We start from the raw sequence: 22822 nt of genomic DNA, 5'->3' as shown, positions 1-22822 counted from the left end.
TTCTTCTTCTTCTTCTTCTTCTCTTTAAGTAGTTGTACAAAAGGAGTGGCCCTTTAGGGCTGGGAAGGTGGCTCAGTGGTAGAGTGCTTGCCTAGCATGCATGCAGCCCTGGGTTCCATTCCTCAGTACCACATACACAGGAAAAGCCGGAAGTGGCACTGTGGTTCAAGTGGTAGAGCACTAGCCTTGAGCAAAAGAAGCTCAGGGACAGCGCCCAGGCCCTGAATTCAAGCCCCAGGACTGGCAAAAAAAGGGGGGGTTGCCATGTATAAAAGCAGTTTATGAATGCAATATATCTTGGTCGACGTCATCCCTTCCATCCCTTCCCTACCCACCCCTTCCCTCACTCTTCTTAATTTTGCAGGATCAGCATTAGATTCTTGACCACATTCCCCCCCCCTTCTCCTCCTTCGTCCACCCCCTGTCCTCTTGACCCCCACCCCTTCCTAGTACTGACTTCTTTTTGTTTTGCTGAACTTTGCCTCTGCCTTTCTAAGGAGTGTTTACACAGATGGAGGTCTCCCTCAAATCTACCGTATTTCAGTGAATACATTTGTATACACTTGCACATCACCCAGTGCATGTACTTACGAGTCTGTAAGCTAAGTCTAGGCTTCCACATGTCAGGGAACACATGCACCCCTTGTCTCTCTGGACCTGACTTGATTTGCTGAACATGATGGTTTCCAGGTCTTTCTACCACTTTACAAATGGCACAGCATCCTTCTTGCTGACGGATGGGTAAAATCCCATTGTGTACATACACTGAGTTTCCTGGGCAGCTGGGCTGATTCCGTGCCTTGGCTGTGGTTGAGTGTGCGGGCGGCTTTATGGACTCAGGGTCTGTGATCTTCTGGGTAAATGCCCCATTGGTTTAGGTGAGCAGGGTTTGTTGTTCGAATACCAGAAAGCCCCAAACCCAAAGACACAAGCATCGTGTAGGAGGGGGACTTGGCATATCGGGGGCTCTTGAGGGACCAGGCCCTAGGCTAGGAGGCAGCCCAAGGACAAAATTATAAAAGGCAATGCCCGTCTCCATGGGGCGGGGGAGGGGGGGAGGCAGAACACAGAGAAGTAAACACCCAGCATTGCATCACAGCCGGGACCCGGGGAGAAATCCGCCCAGCGATGGTGAGCAAAGTGTCAGTGAAGGACTCACCGAGGTCAGAGTCAGGGTGAGTCTGCACAGATGGCCGAGCGTGGACGTGACAAGCTCTCGGCGAAGCCTGTTCCAGACAGGAGGGGACAGTGGGGGGCGGGGGGTGCAAAGGCCCTGAGGTCATGACACATTTGGCTTGCTGAAGAAACTCCAAGGCAGGGCTGGGGCTTGAGTGAGTGGAAAAAGAGCCAGGGGGACCTGCAGCCCTGGTGGGGGGCCCCAGCTTGGCAAAGATGGACACCACGTAACCTACAATTTGACTCTTCTTTTTAGAAAAAAATGTTACTTTTCTGGCATGATGTTACTCCTGTAATACCTGAAGTATATGACATTCAGGGAGGGGGTGAGGGTGGGAAATAAAAGGATGATTTCCATTGATCTGGGCCTTTTCATTCCAGAAATCTTTTTTTTTGGGGGGGGTCCAGTCGTGGGGCCTGAACTCTGGGCCTGGGCGCTGTCCCTCAGCTCTTCAGCTCATGCTCTACCACTTGAGCCACAGCACCGCTTCTGGCTTTTTTCGTTTTGCTTATGTGGTGCTGAGGAATCGAACCCAGGGCCTCAGGCATGCAAGGCAAGTGCTCTACCACTGAGCCACCTTCCCAGCCCCTCATTCCAGAAATCTTTAAGTCAGGGGCAGAGTTATGCAGGCCAGGGGCTCACAGGAAGCAGAGAGATGGTTTTGAGAGCTGGGAGCGTTGGAATCCAGAAGTGAAAATGGGACTGACCTGGTGGAAATGCATTGTGCCTTGAGGGGTGGGGCAGTGGGCAGCTGCTTCCTCGGGTTCACGTGGGAACTTTCCGATCGTTCTGTTCTGCAGTCAGTTTCAAACCACTCCACAAGCTGGGCGCCGGGGGCTCACGCCTGTCATCCTGGCTACTCAGGAAGCTGAGATCTGAGAATCATGGTTCAAAGCCAGCCCGGGCAGGAAAGTCCGTGAGACTCCTATCTCTAATTAACTACTCAGAAAAAGCCAGAAGTGGTGAGTGGGTCAAGTGGTAGAACATGAGCCTTGAGCCAAGAGAGGCTCAGAGACAGCACCCAGGCCCCAAGTTCAAGTCCCAGGACTGACTAAATAAACACATACATAAAACCACCCCGCATCTTGGCAAAGACTGCACTTGCGTAGCATGTTCACAGCAGAGACTTAGAAATCCAAGACCGAAGATAAATAATGTTCGGAGGGGAATGATGAAATGCCTGCCAACCATTGGTTCTGGAAATCCAGTGCGTGGAAACGTGTTGGGGCAGCTTCCCCGGCATGGATAACAAGGCTTATAGATTCCAGTCTCTCAGTTCACACCGTCGGCTTCCGGGAGGAGCTCCAGGCGGCCGACTTTCTCTGTAACCTTGGCGTTAAGCAAGCAAGGGTTTCTTAGAAAGCACACAGGAGACACTAATGAGACACAAACCAGTGGAAAATAAATTGAATTTCCTTACTTCTGACCACTGAGAAAATGAGAAGACAAGCCCAGAACCAGGAGAAAACGTCACGAAGGCTCGTACCTGACAAAAGACCTGCGTTCTGAACGCCTAAAAACAACTTGAGGGAGCGCGGAGGGCCGGCTTGACTCTCGGTTGCGGATTGGAGCCTAGAAGCTTAGAAGCACGGCTGCGGCCCCTCTCGCCCACAGAGAGTGCTCTGGGTGTGGTTGCCAGGGGTGTGGAAGCGTTAAAACCATGAGATGCCACTTCACACACACAGGGCACAACCGAAACCAAAGGGAACCGCTGTGCTGGGTTCGTGTGGGGTATAGTGCGACCTCACCATCAGGCACGGCTCAGAGAGACAGGAGAGCCACCTCCATCCTACATGCTGTTTGACACGGATGGAAGAAGAAGCCCGTGGAGACAGCTCAGACCAGTCCTCCTTGCCTTCCCATATTATGGGGGGGGATGTGGGACTACACCTGGGAGGGGACACCCACGGATTACCTGGGGTGATGGGGCCCCCACTTTCGGTGGAAATGTTAGCGAAATTGTGGATGTCTCCTCTCAACCCTCGCACTGGCTGTGGGTTTAAGATTTGGGTGTTGCGTGTGATATGGAAAATATCGTTTCCAGGGGACCGGGAAGGTGGAGGTAGGAAGGTCAAGATCTCAGAGCAGGATGGTGACACGTGTGAGAAGGGAAACTGGACAGGACCAGGGAGTGGCTACAGTGGTCAACACCTGTCTAAGAGGCATGAGACCCTCCCCAGATCAAACACACATGCACGCACGCACGTATGTACGCACGCACACATGCATGCACACACGCACACATACATGCACACATGCACCTACATGCACACATGCACACACATACACGCACATGTATGCACACACATGTGTGCACACACACGCACACACGTATGCATGCACACATACGCATGCATGCACACACATGCACGTGCACACACATGCACACACGCATACATGCACACATGCATGCACACATACACACACAGATGTATGCACACACATGCACACATATGCACGTACACACATACACACATGCACGTATGCATGTGCACATACATACATACACACACATACACGCACACACACATGCATGCACACATGCACACACACACTGAGGCCAGCAAACTATAAGGTCTGCACCCAACCCCATCTGAGTTTTCCAGGAAAAGTTTGCTCCCCCTGCTCTCCAGGGGCAGGTCGACACAGCCCCTGTGGCCTGCCCTGGGAGAATCTAGCACCAAGAAAGGTATGGACCAATCAACTTCGTTCTTCAGAATGATTTTTTTTTAATTTTAATATTTTGGTGCCAGTCCTTGGGCTTGAACTCAGGGCCTGAGTGCTGTCCTTGAGCTTTTTAGCTCTACTGTTTGAGCTACAACTCTACTTTCAGCTGTGTGTGTGTTAATTGGAGATAGCGAGTCTCACAGATTTTTCTTCGATCCACCACTCTTAGGTCTCAGCCTCCTGAGTAGCTAGGATTACAGGTGTGAGGTGCCCAGCTCCACTTGATGGTTTTAAGGAAAGGGACATGGGTGGACTGAGGGTGCCCGGCTGAGCCTTTCCTGATCTCCCCTGTCGGAATGGACCCGCGTCTGTTCCGATCATAGAGATGTTTTACTGACTCATGAGGTTAGAAAAGGCCCATTTCCTTCCCACCAGCCTTGCAGGGAGGTGGGGAAGTTCACTCTGGTCATCTTCCCGCCATCGTCCTTTGTCATCTGGGGATGGTCACGTGAGTCGGCGTGACCGACTTGAGGAGGCGTGGCCGAGAGAGTCCCAGCGCTTCTGGGCACAGGCAGGATGGCACCCAAGGATCTCATCTCCTGTCATTTTTTTCCTGCCCACCCCCTCTGAAGTCCATTGGGGGTACAGGGAGTAGTTTCACACTCCGAGCATGCATTGAGATGAAAAGAAGAAGATGCACACTAAGCCTTGAACACACCAGCTTTCTTTTGGTGGTGGTGGTGGGGGGAGGGATACCCCAGGAAGATGCACGGCTATCATCAGAGCCGAGAGAGCGGCAGAGCGCCTGCCGCCATTGGCCACCGTGTCTGTCTTCTGATGTCTTCCATGTTGCCTTAGAAGCTGCCCACTGTCAGCCATACCCGGCGTGGTGTGCATTTCTGCAGAGCCCGGCTGTACACTAATTCGATGTAAATTTTACACTCGCAGGTTATTCTGCAAGGGGGGGGCTCACAGAGACAGAGAGCGTGGAAGGGATGGCAGCGTGTTTTATTCATAAGGAGGCATTTCTCTCCAACATTCTTCTACAGCTCCCCCTCCAAAAAAAAAAAAAATCAATGCAAACCAGCCGACATTTGTACCGCCGGTTCCCCATGCATGAAGGGGGACGGTGGCTTTTAATCAAGGAAGTTGATTTCGCCGTGGAACCTTTTGTGTTGCGCTGAAAAAACTAGCTGTGTTCCTTGGAAGCTCGTTCCGTTTTCTGCCATGATCATTTTTAATCATTCGCCTAGCAGAAACAATTTACCGAGCACTGCAGGATGACGGAGCGTAAAGTTTAATTTGCCTTTCTTTAATTGAGTTGTTAATTGGCACCCCTCAGCCGCTGGAAACTCCCTAACTTGCCACTTTTGTTTATTTATTTATTTTGGGTGTTTGCCTCCGATGCGAGACGTTTTTAGAGGATTCAATCTATCCTCCTTTCTCCATCCAGGTTCTTTCCTGAATTGATAAGTGATTGCGTTCTCAATCTGCTGAAGCTTCAGATAGAGTGGCAGTTTAAGTGGATAAGGTTATCTACCTACCATTTGTTGACACCCTACTGCGTGCTGGGTCTGAGTACAGTTCGTTATTGACTTCCTACAGTTCATTATTGACTTCCTGCTCAGCGGAAGACATTCATTGTTGCTGTCCTACTATGTGCGAGGTGACTCAGTACAGGGTACGCAGTTCACTCTTGACATCCTACTATGTGCTGGGTATGTCTCAGCACGTGACAAACCGCTTATGATTGATGCCCCACTACGTGCTGGGTGGCTTAGTACCTGGCATGCAGTTCATTCTTGACTTCCTACTGTGTGCTGGTGCTTCTCAGTGCAAGACATTCACTTCATTGTTGCTGTCCTGCTACGTCCCACACATGGCATACAGTTTGTTACTAGCATCCTACTGTGTGGTGAGCCTGCCTCAGTACATATAGTTTATTATCGGTGTCCTACTGTGTGCTGGGTCCTTGTAAGTGCATGATGGTGACCTCATTATTTAGTCTTCCCAGCTGTCATTTCCACTCTATCTACCAACAAGTGTCTCCTTCAGTGCCATGCTTGTGTCAGAGGACTGATGCCCCTGCGGATGCTTCTTTCAACCCTTCACTGGATTCTCGAGACTTTGAAGTCAAGCAGCTCTGCACACGCATTCCAGTCGTGCTACTATTGATGTAAAACCACCTATTAGACTGGTGCCCTAGTCCACCAGCACCCTTTGCTGGGCTTGGTCCTTTCTTGCTGCCTAGATACTTTAAATCATGTCTGAATTAGGGTCGAAATGTCCCCTTTGCATCGGGTCGCGATGCCGTGACGATTTCCCTGCCACTCTCCTTGGCCTTCCTCTCATCGTCCCCGCAGGTCTGACAGGCGGGATCTGGGGCTCTGGCATTCCCACACTCCCCCTCTCATTAAAATTCTTTTATTTACCAACATTCTGCAGGAATGCCAGGTAAGCAAGGGAACAGGAACGGGGATGGGGAGCCCACGGAAAAAGTTGCCTTGCAGGTTTCCATGGAAACCGAGTCGGGAGTTGGTTTGCCTCCCCCCCCCCCATCCATGCATGTTTTAATGAAAACATTTTCTCAGATATTAGAGAGGAGCCTGTGTACCCCACAAGAAGTGCTTTATCATAACATACCATTATGCCCGTACGCTAGATGGATGGTCCCAGGAGCTCTCCCAGCCCGCCCCTCACCCACCTGGGCTCTCTGGTAGGTAAGAACAGCTGCCAGTCCCAGCAAGGTGAAGGCTGCCTTTGTTTACTTTCCAGACGCAGCCTCTTTATTTTAAGCCGAACAACACTTAACCACAGGCATCTGGTTAACGCTGGCTTTATTATTATTTTTTAATGCAGTTTTACTGTTGTTATTAAGGTGTCATACAGTGGGGTTGACCGTTTCCTAAGTCAGGTAATGAGAACATTTCTTTCTTTGCACCACGTCACCCTTCCTTGGCTGCCCCAGCCTCCCCTTCCCATCCCTGACCACAATTTGCCGTAGTTCGTTTCCCTTCTAGTGTCTACTGACTATCATGACTGCATTTGTTCACCCAACTCTCTCCATTTCTGTGTTGTTCCCCCACAACTCAAGACCAAAAAAAGAAAAAGAAAAAACAAACACCACCACCACAGATAGCAACAACTACCACCATCACCACCACCCACAACAACAAAAAACAAACCCATTTTTAAAAAAAGATTTAAGTTATTATTTTGTATGTGTGTGTGTCTGTACTGAGACTTGAACTCAGTCTCTGGGTACTTACCTATCTCTGAGTCCCTGAACTTCTTTGCTCAAGGCTAGCACTGTACCACTTGAGCCACAGCTCCAATTCCTACTTTCTGCTGGTTCATTGGAAATTAGAGTCTCACAGACTTTCCTGCCTGGGTGGCCTTGAATCTTGACCCTTAGATCTCAGCCTCCTGAGTAGCTAACCAGGATGACAGACATGAGCCATTGGTGCCTGGCTGTTCCTGAACTCTTAGAAAGAGTACAAAACCCAGTACCATGGGTGTGTCTCAGACTGCATGCCTCCAACTCGAGTGACCTGACTTACAGATGTGCCATGTTCACAACCCGATCATCTTCTGTTCTGGAAGCTTCTCAGGTATCTTGTCACTGAGCCAAGATGAACGTGTGCAAGATTCGGGGTACCACCTGAAGAGTCTACCCCACTATTCTCCCTCAAACACCTTATGTGATAGGCCCTCTCCCCACGAACCTATTAAAAGCATAATGAAAACCCCGTTCAGTCCCCCGTCAGGCTTCCGAGCGGTAAGTATCTTCTAATTTGCACGAGATGGACATAGCATTGGAGAATTACAGTGGCTAAGAGAAACACTCGTTGGCTTTTCAATTTTCTGATAGCATCCCATGTAATTTCTTGTAACGCATCCGGGGTGGAGGGGCTGAGGTACGTCGCGAGAGAGCTTCAGCCCTCATCCACGGTGCTTTCCTGTGGCCTTGGTGAAGATTCCATCACACACAGCCCGATGAACCACGGCCTTTAGTTCCTCACAGCTCGGAGAGACGGTTTTGACGCTGGGCATCTGACTTCATGCAGTTATCAGAATAAATCACACCATTTCCCTTCCGTGCGAGTGCTCGCGGGGCTCACAGTTGGTCCCTTGGGGTCTCTTGGATGTGTTGTGTTGATTGTCTCATTGCAACAAAGGCCGACACCGCTGAAATCCACGAGCCAAGGTGAACCTTTCTTCTTTCACATTGGCAGTCTTGGGTGTTTTGTCATAGCAACGGAGAGCTGACTGACTCGGCCCTGGTGGAGCTTCCCATCTGCCCCTCACACTTCTCAACCTTGTTCTGGTTTTGCGACGGTGTCTCTCCCAACTGCCTGCCACCCTCCTCTCCCAGCAGCTCATATGGACGGCCCATTACAAATGCTTCCGGTCTCAGCTCAAACCTTTACCACCTTAGAGGCAAGAACAAAATTAGGATCAAGGAGTACTGAGTGCCACTGGAATGTTGAAAGTAATCAACTCCTCATCCGGGAGCAGGTGGTGAGAAATGTTCATAGTAGAATCAGCAAGAGAGAAAGCCAGAACTCTCCCAAGGAAAGCTCACTTGCTGTGCTTTGGGTTTGTCTAAGAGAGGGAAGATTGCCTATCAAGTACAACCACCAGGATGGTCATCCCTTGGGATCTGAAATGGGTTCATCTCCCCTGGAGTAGTTTTGGAAGCCAGTCATACAATCAGAATTTAGGAGTCCGTCCATGGTCCCCCCCTCCCCCCAACCCACAGCAAGAGATGATTCTGAGCCAGGACATTTTTCATGGAAAGCTTCCAAGGCTCACAAAGTAGGAAAGGAAAAAAAACAAAACAAAACAGAGGGCCTCCAACCTCTCCTATGTTCAATCATTCATGGAGGGGCCAAATGCTGAGCGTTTGAAAATGGAGCCTGGGAATTCTAAATCAAGTTTTACTTTGCAAGTTTAATGAAATGCAAACAGATACTTAGCAGTTCTAAAGGGTATGAAGTCATTAAGATTTCTCATTTGCTTAGGCGCTTTGTGCCTCCCCTCCCCCGTCCCCCACCCCCGCCATAATTTTTTTGGAGTGAAATCAATTAAGTTTCCTCGTGTGTGTGTGTGTGTGTGTGTGTGTGTGTGTGTGTGTGTGTGTGTGTGTGTAATCGAGTGCTCCATGCCTAGATCAGCGGACCTCAATGTCTCTCGGGCCCTTTCTCCACTCTGTGTCTTTGGACAAAGTACTCTGTCTCCTATGCAAAGAGAAGAAGGTGCCAAGCTCTTGGTGGGGGGAGGACCTTTTGGATGGTGTAGCGCTCCGCTAAAGCGAGCGCCTGCTTTACCACCTTGCTGTCGCCATCTTGAATTCCTCAACTCAAGCTGGAGCCTTCATGCTCTCTCGGCAGGCAGGCAGGAATTATGCGACGGGTCCTGATTTGATCAGATGCTTTCCGGTGCCTGCTGACACCAGTAGATGAGAAATGCTGATTCTTTTGTTTTGGTGTTGGTTTTGTCCTGTGTGCTGCCTGCTGCTGCTGCTGCCGCCGTCCGCGAAGCTACACGGTGAACCACGGCGAACCCGGATAGCTTTATTTCTGTTGTCTTTCTTGTGTCCAGCCATGCCCTTGGGAGAGAAGCAGTCATCCAGCCGCTGCTCTCCAGCCTGTAGGAAGGTCCTCGGTACTTGCACGTGCTTGTGGGTGAGGATAGGAAGTATTTCAATGGCAGCTCAGAATGTGCTGTACAGATGGGCTCCCCAGGAGGCAGGCCGAGCAAAAGGTGTGCTGAAGAGAACCTGGGACAGGAATGGATGAAGAACTCTGCTGAGGCTGTTGACTTTGAAACCCTGGCTTCTTCGGTCCGGTCTGGGTCCAGGGAGATGGCTCATGACAACACAGTCTGGCTTTTGGCTTTTGGGTCTTTGTAGGCTGGGATCCAGGTGAGGGGGAGAGGGTTGGGGAGGGTCTGGAGATGGACGGAGCCTGCTCAGAGGGGACTGGGCACTTGTCATGTGTCCCCAGGGAGGGATCTCAATTGTGTCCCATGCAAAGGGCCGGCAGAGAGATGGTCAGGTAGAAACGTGTCCTATTAAAATGTAAGTTGTAGGTGCAGGCATGGTGGTTCACCACTGTCATCCTAGCTACTCAGGAGGCTGAGATCTGAGGATTGCGGTTCAAAGCCAGCCTGGGCAGAAAAGTCCCCATGAGACTCTTAACTCCTGTTAAAAGCTGGAAGTGGCGCTGTGGCTCAAGTGGTAGCGCTCTCGCCTTGAGCTGAAGAGCTCAGGGCTGGCGCCCAGGCCCCGAGTTCAGCTCCCATGACTGACAAACAAACAGGAAAACTAACCAGAATTAGCTAAAGCAAAAAAGGGACTAGGAGAGGGGTGCAGCTTGAGTAATAGATCACCTGCCTGGCAGGTGTGACGTTCTAAGCTCAAACTGTACTATCTCACAGATAAATAGACAAGTAAACAAGCCAATAAGTGAAATGTGCATTATGTGCTGGCTGAGTAGTGATCCGCTCTATGAAACGGCACCATCGATAGAGGCGTGGATGACTAATTTAGAACAGCGAGGAGCTGATGCGGCTCAGTCACCTTTCGTATTCTCCGTTCTTTCCTGAATCTTCTGTCCTGGACATGCCCTCCCTCCCTCCCGCCCTCCCTCCCCCCTGCCACAGCCGCCCTTGTCTCCTCCCAGGATGGACATGAGCATGCACGGATCACATTAGGAACTCCCGGAGGCCTCTTTCCTTCAAGCTAGATGCACAGAACAGCTTCTGGCGTAAGCGGGCAGTCAGATGGGCTCAAGTTTAGGTCAGGATTTAGAGGTCCCAGTGGACGGGTCCTGTTTGTATCTGTAGTCCAGATAAGTTAGTGGAAGAAATTGTTCCCGTGGCAGGTCATGAATCTAATTACCCTTGAGACGGGCCGGCCGGCTCTTGATTGAAAATCTCTGGGCGGCGGGAGCTGCCAGTGGCTTCCACCTTGGAGTCAGGCCTGACAGGCAGGCAGGCAGCCAGCCAGCCGCCGGGCCCACGGAGCCATAGCACACTGAGCCAAGCCCTGCGTCTCAGCATCTGTCCACAGGTCTGCGACCTCTAGGAGAGGTGCCTGAAGGAGACCTGCCCTGTGCCGGGAGCGAACGCAGGTCGTCAAAGGCCACTGGTGACCCTCGAGTTTATAAAAGTCACTGTAGAGATCATTGCTTCGGGGTCATGAACCCGTGAGATGTGCGAACACCATACCAATCCAGTGACCTCTGTTGGGGGTGGAGGAGGGATCTTTGAAAAACCAAAGGGGGGGGCGGTGTTGAAGAAATAGGATAGTGAGCCCACTATGGTAGGAGATGGTTCTAGAAGGTTTTTGTGGTACATTGAGGTGGAGGTGGGCTGGTGGCAAATCGATCACCTAATTGCTCTCTGAGGAGCAATTGGCCTCTCGGGAGGGTGAAGGTTACTTGTCCTATTTAAGTGGCCAAGGGCTAAGTCCATGGTCAATGGTAGCCCACCCCTCTGAATGAGAGGAGCGGGAGGCCTTTCCAGGCCGTGGAACCCTGCCACGGATCCTGTGTGGCGTGGCAGAGTTGGGCAAAGGGCGGGCCGTCACAGAATGGTTGGATGTTTTGGGGTGGTGAGCTCCTGGGGGGGACGTGGCCACAGGGCCGTCCGTGGAGGGCGTGGGGCCGGCGATGAGGCAGCATGCCTTCTGTGATCCGGAGGAGAGCTTTCCACGCTTTGAGGGCCTGTGACTGACAGCAACTGGTTAGGAAACAGGACCAGAGCCAGCTGCCCTCCAAGGAGCTCTCGGGCTGACGCGTGCACCCACACAGAGGTTACGAAGAAAGCCGTGAAGTCTGGTACTTCCAGCCTGGGCTCAGGCTCCCGGGTGATCCCTGCCCACTCAGATGGGGGAGGTGGCAGCGGCAGGAACTCCGCTCAGCTTTTGAGGGCGCAAAGGGTGGATCTTCGCTTCCCCCCGGGAGGGAGATTGTGGAGGGTTTCTCTGGCTCGGCATCTCAAGGTGTCAGCAGTGGCAGGGCTGAGGGCCGGAGGCCTTCCTCGGGCCTGGCCTTCGAGGCCAGCACCTCCCCTAGTGCCCGGGGATGGGCGGTGCTCCGTGTCATGGCTCCTGACTGGACATCCTCCCTGACCCCGGCTGTGTGGGCTTTGCTGTTGGCGCTCGCTCTCTGTGGATGTGAGCTACCTGCGTCTCACTGATTTGTAGCTCTCCACCTGGGTAATAACACGTCTGAGAGAAAACAAAAAGGGTGACTTTTGGCTTCCAGTTCCAGATGTGTAGTCGGTGGTGGGGAAGCAGAACTTTTTCACTCATGGTGGCCAGGAAGGAGAGAGGGAGAGATGGAGAGAGGGGGAGAGAGAGAGAGAGACAGAGAAAAGGAGGAAGAGGATCAGGGTCCCTGTGCATGTCATGGGCATTTTCTCAGTCACCTTCCCACCTTCTGTAAGTCCTGCCCGCCTCTGCGGCACCCCAGGACGGGGGACCTGACCCCATCGTTAGTACATGGCCGGCGGGGGAACACTTCAGGTCTCGACAATACGGTTTAATTAATTGGTGGGTTTAATTTACATGCATAATTTACACATCATATATAATTTGTATATAATTACGTGTCGCCTAATTTCACTTACAGCCTTGATTAATTCACAGGCCCGCATTCCCCTCCCTTCTCTTAATTTATGTTTCTTGGCAAGCGGATTTTGCCAAGATGGGTACGGGCAGCCTCCCTCCCTCCGGCTTTCCCCCTGCCCCCTTTGCCGCCTTTTCCCAGCAGTCCCAGCAGTTCCCACGAGGACACCCAGGTTAGATCACACTTGGTGGATTTCGGTCTTGGACCAGTCCCTGAGCTCGTTACCCTGGGCAGAAAGATGGGGTGTTCTGATTGGGTGGGCCTGTCACGTGACTGCCTCTGAAGCTGGAGATGAGGATGGAGTAAGCTACTTCCAAACCTGATGGGAAGTTGGAGGAGGATGAGGGAGAAGGGGAAGCGGAGGAGGAACAAGAGGAGGAGGAAGGGGAAGAGAGGAAGGAGGAGGGAGGAGGAGGGGGAGGAAGAGGAAGGATTCTGGAAATAACCAGGAGGCTTTCACATAGAGAAGGTGCTGGAATGTCAGCAGGCTGCAATCCTGGGCACCTGTTCTCATCACTGGACTCCAGACAGAAGCCTCTACAGTCAATGGGTAAAGCCCCAAGTCTTTCTGAACTCTTGCAGGAGTCGGGCAGCTGTGACCGGGCAGATGGAGCATCACCTTTGTTTTGACTTTATTTGCAGCGCTTCGTTTGGCTAAGCTGCTGTGTGTGGGGCAGCAACTGTGAAATGGGCGCTGCGTGTGCCTCAGAGGGGCCTCAGGAAGTCCTCGTCCTGGCGGGGGGGGGGGGCGGCGGGGTTGGCCGGAAACACGGTGCTCCGAGCTTATAGAAGACAGTCCAGTCTCCTGCATGCCCAGCCCACTCATAATTACATAAGTATGGGGTGCCTGAGAACCGGAACCCCAAGACTCATTCCGGGCTTTTGCCAAAAGCCAAGTCTGTTGTGACCCTTTTCAGACTAGGTGACTAGGTTTCTCCGTCCTAGGCTTTGGTGTGGACGAAAATCCCTCTCCTTCCAGTAGTTCTGGGTATACCAGTCAGCATGCTGCTGCTGGAACAAAACTGCCCAGGGCAAGGACCTTAAAGGCACAGACAGGTTTAGTTTTGACATCCACCTCACCTTGTCTACTCCAGAGAATAATCATATCACCATTCAGTAAGAATCTTCCTGGTGGAATTTCTGCTGTGTGGTGTGAAGTGGGGTCCTGGCTCTTGGGGGTCCCAGTCGCATTCTTCTTGCTCACAGATCGGCTGGGAGAAAAAAAATAATTTCAACATCTCTGCCTCAGTTTCCTGCATCTGAACTTCTCCCTAGGGCAAAGACCAGGCAGGTTGGCGGTGAGAGCTTCAACCCGAGCCTTCCAAACCCGATAGAGATGCAAGTGTGCCCTCTGCTGGATGGAACTTTCCAGGCACCAGTGCTGGGCTACACGGCAGACCGGGAGGCCCGAGGGGACAAGCCTGGACTTGGGTCTGCAGGCGGCTCTGCCTGCTTCTTTTGCTGTGGTTGTTGGTAGTGATGGCGGTCATGGGGCTTGAACTCTGTCTCTCTTTGTGCTCAAGGTTAGAGCTCTAGCACTTGGAGCCACAGCACCACTTCCAGTTTTCCGGTGGTTCATTGGAGATTAGGGGTCTCACCGACGTTCCCCGACCCTGGACCTGGCTTTGAACCGCGATCCTCAGATCCCAACCTCCTGCGTAGCTAGGATGACAGGCGTGAGCCACCGGAGCCTGGCTTTTTTTTTGCAGGAGAAGCATGCAGGTGAATGGCATAAGAGAAACCGTAGGTGGATGGGGGTGTAGGGAGGGGGGCGGGAATGCAATGGCCTCTCCTCTTCAGTGAGCTCTTCTGGGCTCCGTGTAGGTGACGAATGAGGACTCCTGAGCTGTTATGGGGGCGCATGCCTGCAGAAAATGAGATTGATTTCTTTCTTTTAGGGATAAAGGAAGGGGTGAGGCCAGCCATGGAGCTGGCCAAAGTGTGAACACCAAAAGGGATCTCAGACTCAGTGTTGTTGACAAGACGTGCTCATCTGAAAAATGGGGGAGGTGTGTTCACCGACTCCCTGTGGGAGGCCTGCATCCGTGTGGGAGATGGGAAATGACACCTGCACAGCGCTGGGGGTTCATCTTCCTTTTGCTGCTGTTGTTCATCATCATCATCATCATCATCATCATCATCACCACCACCTTCTTCCTCCTCCTCTTTTTCTTCTTGTTCTTGTTGTTCCCCCCCTCCTCCTTCTTTTTTCTTCCTCCTCCTCTGTTGCTTATTAAGATTGCCAATGGCTTCCAATTCTCATAGTGGAAAACACCTCAGCAGCTCAGCAAAGTAGCTGACCTTGAAAGATGACCTTGGGCTCCAGGCCTGCCTGCTTGGGAGGGGCCTTTCCTCCCCTGCTGGTCTTGTCTGTTCTGTGCACTTTGACCTCTCCAAGTGGGAGGGCCCGGTGTTGTCTGGGCCCTCACTCACTGGCAGGGCTGGGGTCCATCCGCCTCCCGTGGCTGGTGCAGGGTTTCCAGGCTTCCCCATTGCTTCCCTCCATCTCTGTCTTGATTTTCTGCCTCTGTTCTTCCATTTCTATGGCTTATTCCTCTGCTTTCCTTTTTTTCTGGGCTGGCATCGCTGTCAGGTAGGCGAAGATGACTCTTAAGCGCCAGCCCTTCATCTCCATCTTTCATGTCAGGGAAAGGGGAGACCCTGACTTGGGGTCCATCCCTGAGTGGAGAAGGAAGCCGGTACTAATATGAGTCAGTACCACAGACTCGAACCAGCTCCCACTTGGGGTGTGCTTGGGCCTCTCAACCCAGCCATAGTCAGATGCCAGCCAGTGTGTAGACAGGGCTGTAAGATGGGTGAGGGGTTCTGCTAAGGACTTGTGGGGTCCCGTTACTAACAGACAAGGGAGGCTTTGAGTGGAAAGAGCTAAACCCACCTTCTGTCATTCACCATCTCTAGACATGTTCTCTTTTGTAGGCTTTGTTTTTGCTCAGAGGTTTTCTTTAATGCTCTACCCCTTTACTCCCTCCCTCCCTCCCTCTCTCCTTCCTTCCCTCCCCCTTCCTTCCTTCCTTCCTTCCTTCCTTCCTTCCTTCCTTCCTTCCTTCCTTCCTTCCTTCCTTTCCTGTCTTCCTGTCTGTCTTTCTCTTTCTTCTTGTTAGTACTTAGGGTTGAGCTTAGGGCCTTGTGCTCTTATTGGCTTATTTGTTCAGTGCTGGTGCTCGGTGACTTGAGCCATGCCTCCATCTCTGACTCACTGCTGGGTAGTTGAGAAGGGTGTATTCCAGATTTGTCCTTCTGTGTTAGTTTCAAACCACGATCCTCAAGTCTTTGCCTTCTGAGTAGCAAGGATTACAGGCATGGGCTCCTTACTCCAATTACACGTGTTCTTCACATTAGAGGTCACCTTGTTCCTCCTCCTCTCAGGCTTTCTCTAGCTGTCTCATTCTTCTTTCTACCTACCCCAGGTCCATAACTGCTCCCTGTCCCCCCCTCCTCCCCCCCCCCGCCTCCTAGGCTGCTTTGCTGCCATTGTCCCTGACACTTTTCTCTCCTCCTCCTCCTCCTCCTCTTCATCCTCCTCCTCCTCCTCTTCCTCCTCCTCCTCCTTCTTCTTTTTAAAATTTAAATGTACCATCTCTACCTGCTTGAGATTTGATGAAATGTTTTCGGATACCTGTCTTCTCTAACCCGGGCAGCTCGGACCCGGACTCTTCTGATCCTAAGGAGATGGTCATGGCGGAGCGTGCGTGTCCACAGCTTTGCTCCCGGTCTTTCTCCCAGGGTGGAGCTGTTCTCAGCAATCTCCCTGAAGTTGCGCCTAACCGGCCCCCAACAAGGTCCTGGGGTCTCGGAGACTGAGGCGTGGAAGGTCCAGGGGTGCACAGACATTGGATCTGAGCTTTTGGCTCCAGGGCGGTGGTAGTGGTGGGGAGGAGCGGGGTGGCGTAGGAGGGAAGATGTTTGTCCAATTTAATTTTTTCCCCCATGTGGTGAAGATGATGGGCCCAGGTGCATGTCAGTTATAAACCCCACCTATGGCAAAATCCAATTATAAGTTTTACCCTTGGTGAAATGCCATTGGAGGTTGGCTGGGGTCTGTTTGGGATGCAGAGTGACAGTCTGGTGGGTGATAGATTCCGAGAGACATATCTATTAAAGATAGCCTCTCAGATTTGCATTTTAATTCATTTTCCTTCCGCACTGATATACAGCTTATCTTTCAACAGCAGCCTCCCATCAGCCCTGATGTGTGTCGCTCGAGAATAATGCTAATCATCTATTAGTTTAATCTGCTCACGTGAGAAGAAAAGAAGTCCTCGCGCCTTGTAAGAGGGTCCAGGCCCCCTGCGTGAGGGAAGAGGGGCGCGGGGCGTGGATTATGGTCCAAAGGGTTTTGTTTTTGTTTTTCCTGACAGTTGTTATCAATGTGTGCCTGCGACCTTTCTTCTGACTGAAGTCTTGGCTTTGTAGGGAGACTGCTGAGTCAACCACAACAGGACACTGGGGACCCAGGCTCCGGGGTCCTCGTGGTGTGGGGAGAGAAGACGGCTCCCAACCTGGAGCTGATGGGAATGGAAAGGGCAGCGAGGGTCTGTGCCGGTGGGCATCTGGGGAGAGCCCGGGGCGCCCCCTAAAAGACAAAGTCCAAGTGGGAGAGGAGGCATTGGGAAGGGTGTCCTGGTGGGGGAAGCCTGCAGGGTGGAGAGAGAGAGAGAGAGAGACTGGAACAAGTATCAGGCCCAGGGCTGTCCACCGACCCGTTTATGATTTTCTCCCCGGCGTTCATTCTTAGGTAAGCCTCCGGAGAGTCGAGGCCCGTGTGTCTCGGTCAGTGCTATAAGATGGGCTCACGCAGTCAGCCTGCATGCCACAGCTGCCCAAGGAAGGAATCCACAGCCCCTGGGCAGCTCAGAGCACAGCGGGTGTGTAAAAACAAGAAATAGCAGACTACTCCTGCCGAGGGCTGAGGAGGAGGAGGAGGAGGAAGAGGAGCAGTGCTCCCTGCCTCTTGCTCCCAGTGCTCCAGGGAGGCCCAGCCGAGGATCTCAGAGCCTGGATCACCTCCTGACATCAGCCCTCACATCCGTTGCCGCTAGGAAACAGGGCATTGTCTGAGACCCTAAGTCTCATGACGGGTGTGAACTGGGGTGCTCAAATGAGCTCCCCGTTTCATTGGCTCCTCTGGCCCCAGTGGCACTTGGTCCCCGACATGCAAGGAGACTTGGTTCCCCCTTTCCAGACTCCCCTCCTGCATAAAACCTGCTGGTCTGTTGAGGTTTGCCCCTTTCTGTTCTTTTTCTCATCCACATGAGCTGGGACAAGGGGCGTACATAATCTGTTCCTTAGTTTCCACGCCACACAGCAGAAATGCAAACCTTTCCTCTCTAGTGGGGTTGTTCGGGGCAGGAGAGCAGCTCACACAATGCTGGCACTTACATCTGTGTCTTGCATGTAAGTGCAATAGAGATTGTGTCAGTTGTGGGGCTTGAACTCAGGGCCTGAGAGTTGTCCTTGAGCCACAGCGCCACTTCCCATTTTCTGGGTGATGCATTGGTGCTGCCTGGGCTGACTTTGAACTGTGATGCTCAGATCTCAGCCTCCAGGTGTGAGCCACCAGTGCCTGGCTTGAGCTAGGCTTTATATTGACCGCCATTCAGCTGTTCGTTAGCACATGGCCAGAACAGAGCTGAGAGAAGGTGTGGAGGGCAGCCTCCCAGGCAGGGAGGCATGCCTTCCTCTGGATAAATGGTTTTTGTAATATGTCCCTGGGAACACATTGTCTGCAAAGGATGTTAATAGGAGCCCAGAGTTACAGGGAACCGCGGACATAAATACCGGAGGAGCATTTCCTCTTGGAGATTTATGGGACGCATTAGTATTTTAACATCATGGGTTCTGCTACAGCCTGGAGAAGAAAAGGTAATTTGACTTTGTTTAATGTGTTTGTTTCCGATGTGTCTGATCAGAGGGTTCCGATGGGTTGGATATTTTGGGGGTGGCATAAGGAACGGGGCGGGGGTAAGTTCTGTGATTTTGTTGTTCATAGAGCCAAATAGCTCAGGAAATGCATGCATCTTCTCTAGGGCACAATTTAGGGAGGAATTTGAATTTAAAATGCATCTGGGGATTGGACTGCAGTACAGCTCGTGTTCACCAGCTCTCCCCCACGAAGCAGGAGACCAGGTTCAACCATGCTGTCGCTGGCGAGTCACAATGTAAGCCCAACTACCTAGGAGTCTGAGATCTGCAGGATCAAAGTTCCAAGCCAGCCTGGGCAGAGTCATGTGTGAGACTCCCATCTCTAAAGTAGCTAGAAAAAGCAGGGCTGGAGGTGTGGCTCAAGAGGTGTTGTGCCAAGCTAGCAAGTGGAGGAAGCTTAAGGCCCTAAATTCAAATTCTGGTAACCAGAAGACAAGAAACAGAAAAAAGAATTATTTTTAATGATACTCACATGGGTTAACTCAGAAAAAGAGAACTGAATATTTTTTGTCTTCAAATGCCACATGACTAGAAATGTGTAATAATTTTCACACTGATACATGATGCATGCATCTTTTTCAACAACTGTCCTGTATGTGTGTGTGTGTGTGTGTGTGTGTGTGTGTATGCGTGCACATGTGCACACATTTGTACACTAGTATTGGGACTTGAACTCACGGCCTTGGCACTGAGCTTTAGCTTTATTTGCTCAAGGATGTCACTCTACCACATGAGCCACAGCTCTACTTCTGGCTTTTGTGGGAGTTGATTGGAGATAAGAGCCTCACAGACTTTCCTTGTCCAGCCTGGCTTCAAACCATGATCCCCACATCTCTGCTCTCCTGAGTAGCTTGGATTACAGGCGTGAACCATCAGCTCCCACCTTCTTTTTTTTTTTGGGTCCAGTCATGGGGACTGAACTCTGGGCCTGGACTGGGCGCTGTCCCTCAGTTCTTCAGCTCAAGGCTAGCGCTCTACCACCTGAGCCACAGCGCCACTTCCGGCTTTTTTTCTTTTTGCTTATGTGGTGCTGAGGAATCGAACCCAGGGCCTCAGGCATGCAAGGCAAGCACTCTACCACTGAGCCACCTTCCCAGCCCTCAGCTCCCACCTTCTATAACAGTCTTATAAGATAAACCAGAAGTCCATCTCCTTCTCCAAAAGAGAAGAGAATAAGATCTATTCTTCCCACTGTCCTCCCCGTGAGATGTTAAATATGCTGGAGGACTTGTCCCATGCCCACCTGAGCAGAGAAGATATTGCTTTACTCACCAATATGTTGACTAGTGGGAGTTTGAATAGGAATTTGTACATCGAGGCCATAATTGGTTCAGAGACTTTCGCTGTGCTCAGAGGCCTCGTTGCTGGAGTAGCTTGCATGGCTGCAACCAGCGGTTTGGAGCCAAAAAGAACCAAATAAAGAAAAGACTTTTGTGTATCCATCCTGAAGATGGAGCCCTTAAACATTTTGGATACTTTGTGGCTCCCAACTTCATAACTTTAAATCGACTTGGTTTTGAGACATAGATGTATTCAGGTTGCATTTCTGTGGTAGCCAGGGTATATAATGGTGTTGAGTCACTAGCTCCCAGCATAGAAATGGATTCTTTATGCTCGTTTTTTTTGTTGTATGTTCTTTAATTTCATCCATGCCTTTGTGATTTATTCCTTAAATCTTTTTTTAAACTTTTTTTTAATTGTGAAAATACTGTACCGAGGAGTTAAAATTACATGGGCAAGATAATGCGTACATTTCTTATCAAGCATTGTAGCCTCCTCCTTTGTTTCCCCTTCTCATCCCTTCCCATCCTCCCCCGGCCCCCCACCCAATCCTCCTGACCCTCCCCACCCCCGCATGAAAGTTTGTTTTCCACATAATCCTTAAATCTTTTGATCGTTGAAGTTTTTTTTTTCCCCATGTATTTGGGAATTTCCCCAATTTCCTCTGGTTACTGATTTGTAATATCACTTTATTCTTGTTGAGGGACATTCCTTCTATAATTCTAATCCTTTTAAATGCATTACGACTTGTTTTATGGCTGACCATGTGCCCTGCTCTGGAGAGTGGTCTCTAGTCACTGGAGAAGAGTATAAGTTGTACTACTGATCGGTAGAACTGTCTGTAAATAGACCATTACACAGCTTAGTGCATCTGTAGCATGGCCCATGCCTTCATTAACCAGTCTGATCAGTCCTTTATTAAAAAGCAAGGTGTGGTCAGGTAGCATGGCTCACACGTATAATCCTAGCTACCGAAAGGCTGGGGAGGCTTCATCTCAATGGAAGACGTGGGGCGTGGAGGTGAGCACCTACCAGCTCAGCTAAGTCAGGAGGCATGAAGCAGGATTGTGGTCCGGATGTGACTGAAAATGAGAACGCAAGACCCCACCTCAGAATCACCAGAGCAACAAAGTTCTGGAGGCTGCCTAGCGAGCTCAAGATTCTGACTTTGAATCCCTGCATTGCCAGAGATGAATAATAATAATAATAAAAAGGAGCAAACGTATGGAACTCTTCAACTATGAGCACTGTGATGTCTGATTCCTCTCCTCATTTCTTCTTGGATTGAGTTGAGTGTGTGTATGTGGCTATGTGGCTCTTCCAGCCAAGCCACAGTTCCATTTCTGGCTTTTTAAAAGAAGTAGTTAATTGGACATACAGGTCTCACAGATTTCCTTGCACAGTCTGGCTTCAAATCATGATCCTTAGATCTCAGCTTCCTGAGTAGTTGGGATTACAGGTGTGAGCCCCCAGACCCTGCCCAAGCAACAAGTACCTTAGTATATACTGTCCTTCATCTCCAGTGGCGACCACGTTTAACCCCAGTCAGTTTTCCAGGACCACTGTGCCATCCCGACAGCTCCGGTTTGCAAGAGAGGACTTTGCCTCACACCTTGTGAACTTCTTGCAGACATGGTGGCAGATCACAGAGACTGTTTTGCTTTGTCGGTCTACTTTGGGTTAGCAGCAAGTTGGTTTCAGTGATGTGCAAATGCTTCCCTGTTCTCTTCCTCTTCCCGCCATGTGCTGTTCGTTAGTATTCATATCCCATCACAGGAAGCTATAAATCCCATAATCTAGATGCATAGTTATTGCTCAGTGCTGTTGTCTTTAAGAGCAGGTTGGAGAACATGCCACAAATGAAGAACATACTCACACTGCCTTCTGTGTTTCCATATGTGGCTGTCTGCGCCAGGGCTGCTGCTTCGAGCGTATCTGACTTCAGGCTTCATGTCCTTTGGTATCGGTCTGGTGTCTTTGTGGTTTTTTGTTGTTGTTGTTGTTGTTTGTGTTTTTGGTCGGTCGCGTGGGGCTTGAACTCTGGGCCTGGGCGCTGTCCCTGTGCTCTTCAGCTCAAGGCAAGGGCTCTACCTCTTGAGCCACAGCACCACTTCCTGTTTTCTAGTAGTTTATTGGAGATAAGAGTCTCACGGACCTTTCTGCCTCGGCTGGCTTTGAACCAAGATCCTCAGATCTCAGCCTCCTGAGTAGCTAGGATTACAGGGGTGAGCCACCGGTGCCTAGCTTTGTTTTTGTTTTTGTAGAGCAAGTCTGCTGGTGATTCATTCCCTTGTTTCTGTCTCTGTGGATATGAGAATGTTGAACTTTTCTTTGACTCTGTGTGTGTGTGTGTGTGTGTGTGTGTGTGTGTATGTGTGTGTGTGTGTATGTGTGTGTATGTGTGTGTGTGTGCTGGTTCTGGGGCTTGATCTCAGGGTGCTGTCCCTGAGCTTTCTTTCTTCTATTCTTTGTGTGTGTGTGCGTGTGCTCACGGCTGGCAATCTACCTACCACTTGAGCCACAGGCTGGCAATCTACCTACCACTTGAGCCACAAGTCTACTTTTCTGGCTTTTTTTGGTAGTTAATTGGAGCTAGGAGTCTCATGGACTTTTCTGTCAAGGCTGGCTTTGAACTTTGATCCTCAGATCTCAGCCTCCCGATCCACCTGTACCCACCTGAACCTAGGGCTTTGATTTCAGTGTTTCTGGAACCCACCAGAGGGTGCCGGGCAGAGGAATGCAAGGGCATATGCGTGGAGCTGGCTTTCGCAGGAATACTGCGGATGTCTGGCAGAGAATAAATGTGGTCGCAGGGGACACAGCCCGGGAGGGAGGCATGCTAGCTGTGGATGGATGGGTGCACACGTGCCTGGGGGAGATAGTTTGGGAACGTTTGCAAAGCAGAGATGGGGAGACCCCAGCAGTGAACCGAGTTGTGACATGGATACAGGAAAGAGAACCTAATGTTTCCTGCAAGTAGTTTCACATTCGGAAACCAAGGGCGGGGTAGGGACTCCCGGGTGAGAGAGGGAAGCAGGCAAAGGAGCTGGGTGTTGTGGGAGAGGACGTAAGGGAGGTCCACGGGGATCCAACGGGATGTCCAGGAGACCACGTGCTC

This window comes from Dipodomys ordii, unplaced genomic scaffold (assembly GCF_000151885.1).
Source record: "Dipodomys ordii isolate 6190 unplaced genomic scaffold, Dord_2.0 Scaffold14, whole genome shotgun sequence".
Classification (NCBI taxonomy): Eukaryota; Metazoa; Chordata; class Mammalia; order Rodentia; family Heteromyidae; genus Dipodomys; species Dipodomys ordii.
Note: the sequence above shows the minus strand (reverse complement) of the source record.